Source organism: Siphateles boraxobius, unplaced genomic scaffold (genome assembly GCF_051911475.1).
Source record: "Siphateles boraxobius isolate OS27281-9 unplaced genomic scaffold, OSU_SipBor_1 41, whole genome shotgun sequence".
Lineage (NCBI taxonomy): Eukaryota > Metazoa > Chordata > Actinopteri > Cypriniformes > Leuciscidae > Siphateles > Siphateles boraxobius.
Window position 1 is genome coordinate 38943897 of NW_027509042.1, and position 2920 is coordinate 38946816.

General features: G+C 38.7%; 1 long non-coding RNA gene across 1 annotated transcript; it reads right to left on the reverse strand.

Annotated features, from left to right (window-relative positions):
• Positions 1-385: 385 nt before the first annotated feature.
• Positions 386-1152, reverse strand: LOC143707285 (uncharacterized). The gene is made up of 5 exons (XR_013193154.1): positions 1042-1152; positions 877-927; positions 758-802; positions 612-676; positions 386-492 (listed from the first exon to the last, which is right to left on the reverse strand). It is a non-coding gene; the product is annotated as an uncharacterized LOC143707285 (long non-coding RNA).
• Positions 1153-2920: the final 1768 nt, after the last annotated feature.

Sequence of the window (2920 nt, forward strand, 5' to 3'; positions counted from 1 at the left end):
AACAAACATGGCATTGACCTTCAGGCCTTGTTCATCAGCACAGGATGATAAAAATGTTTCCATGTCATCTAGACACTGGAATAAAAACAAAAAGTCATCCTTTGCGTCAGGAAGTTCCTCCAGGACCTTCCTGAGGGCATTTTTTTGTTGACTTGCGCTCATCTGCAGAAAAGAAGGCTCTGTCACCTTCCCACAGAATAAGTCTCCATGACTGCGTACCCAGTCCCGCGCTGTAAGAAGGTCTCTTACAATGATTGGCTGTAAATATATATAATGGCACAAAATAATTAATCTCTCCATCTAGCATGCATGCAACTGCTTGATACATGACCAATAAAATAATTTACCTCATCAGTGTCCTCTTCAACTTCAACTCTTTTGCTGCGCGACAGTTTGGTGGTGGTGGATTTTGACACCCTAAAGACAGGCTCAAGGTTTCCCTGAAGGAGTTGGGATGCTTCCTTTGTCCAAAATGCAAATCTTTGTCCATGCCTTTGGAAAATATGTAAATGTAGGACCTCTATTTGTATAAAACCTTTTTATTGTCACTTTTCTAACAGTGGCTAAACACAGCCAAGATACTGAAATTTTATCTGTAGAATCTGTCATACCCTTCTAGGCAAAACCTCTCCATCAGCTGAATGCACCACCACTGGCGAATCAATGGCACCTCCTCCTAAAAACACACACAAAAATAAAAAATAAATATTTGATACATATGAGTTTGATGGGATACTTGTGTGAAAATCCAGCTTACCTCTGTGAATATTAATGGACAGGAAGTACAGGTACTGAGAGCATACTGTGAAATACAAATAACACTGTAAGACTTTGATTTTTATTATCTAACAGCTCTGACAAATGAATTATTCTTACCATCAGCATGTAAACAGCACAGGAATTCTCTGAACACTGTTGAACAGAAACCTGTAAAAGGGAAAGTCCATCCAAAGTCATTTTAAAAACAACTGCTAACTTGTTTAAACATTTATACATGCATACTTAAATTAGCTTTACACAATTCTATCCTTTAAAACATACCCCAAGGTCTCTTCCTGTTTTTTCAGTCCAGGATCCTGGGTCAATGGAGCTTGCAATGTGCCTGGCATTCCAAAGAAAACACAAAATACATAATATATAATTAAATTATCAGTTATGTATGGTGATAACGAGGCTTTATGAACTTGAAGCCTGAGAACGAGGATCTTATGTGAACGAAGCCTGAGAACGAGGCTTTTATGTGAACGAAGCCTGAGAACGAGGCTCCCTTTTGGAAATTGTAACCAAATAACATGCCTGGAACAAGGCTAGTAAATTAATTATCTTTTGTCTCAACGTAAATATGGTTCTGTAAGTCTCATCTCCAAAACCATCAGGACGAAGAGAATCAAGGAAAAGTATCTCCCTTTTAGCTACCAACATAACCTGAAATGGGTATTTTGTAAATATCCATGAAAATAGAACGCACTTAACCCTACCTTGTGAATTAAAATGTTACAGCTAGAAAGATTATAGAAAAAAACTCAACACAGAGCAGATAGTGATCTGCTTCATCCGGCTGGCTGCTCCAAGCTGGAAATAGTATGAGATCCTTGGACCTCACGTTTTCCTAATAGTATTGGAACAAAAAATTATTCAATAATCATATACTTCTGTGCCTGTTCCCAAAAGAGTTGGTTGATGAGTATATGATAGAAAAACAAAACGAAAAACACTTGCAGGCAAACAATGCACTGGGTCCACATTTTGGTCTTTCCAGGTGGGAACCACATAGAGGTCCACAATGTGAACATCTTTTCCCTTATGGAAAGAACAATATAAGTTACTGAACATGCATACATTAAAATAAGTACTTTTTAAAAGAAGATTTAATAGTATGAAGTACATGTCTTTGTGCAGCTTCTTCCACAATCTTGAGGCAAGCATTTCCGATCTGAAATCTAAAATGCTAACTTTGATATTACATTTTGGGTTTAAATGAATAGGCTTGGACTTGGTGCTTGTAACCCAAAGACAATGGTGCCACCAGAATAAAAATTATTTTAGACGAATATGCTTAACATTCTGGTAACATAAGACGTTTGGCATTAAAACAACATTATATAGTAGTTTAATGTAGTACTTACACAAAAACTCTGCAAACATCTTTTTTTTCCTCACACAATTTTTATTTTGGGTGAACTATCCACGATACATATATTGTCACAATCGTATTGTTGCATGATTTTTGTATTACGATATATTGTGGCACGATATATTGATGCACAACAAAATTGAAATAAGGCTTAATCCTGGATTAGTCTAAACCTTGTCATAGTTACCTTTGATGATAAAATTCACAGACGACCGTTTCACTTTCCGACGCTCTGCGTGATTGTCAGGCATTTCTCCTTTTAAGAGAAATTCTTGAACTTTCACATAAAATGCAAAAGAATCCATGTTTTTTTCGCACATGCAGCACAGTACAGTAAAAATTGTGACAGTAAACGGATCGAGTAGCGACAGTGACGATGTCGTAAAAACATTGATGATGACAGGAAGTGGCAGAAAAACTTCCTTCTCACACATGCGCAGTACAGATCGTGTTTCCGGTACGGATCGAGTAGCGACACCGCTTTTGAATCAGGGTAGCCTTCGTCGCGCAGCGATGATGCAACCGGCCTTCGAAGGATGTGAAATTGAATTGGAACATCGTTTGTCGCGCCGCTGTGACGAAATCGGCCTTCAAAAGCGGCCAATCAGCCTTCAAATACGGCCTTCGGAGGATGCAGCCTTCACATTGGGGCACAGCTATAGATTGATTGTCTCTTCTTCTTCTTCTGCGCAATTTACTGGTAGCAAACAACATTGCATTACCACCCGCCCCTCCTTCTGGATTGGAGTGTCGTGTGACTGCATGCACCGAACCATGACATCCGTA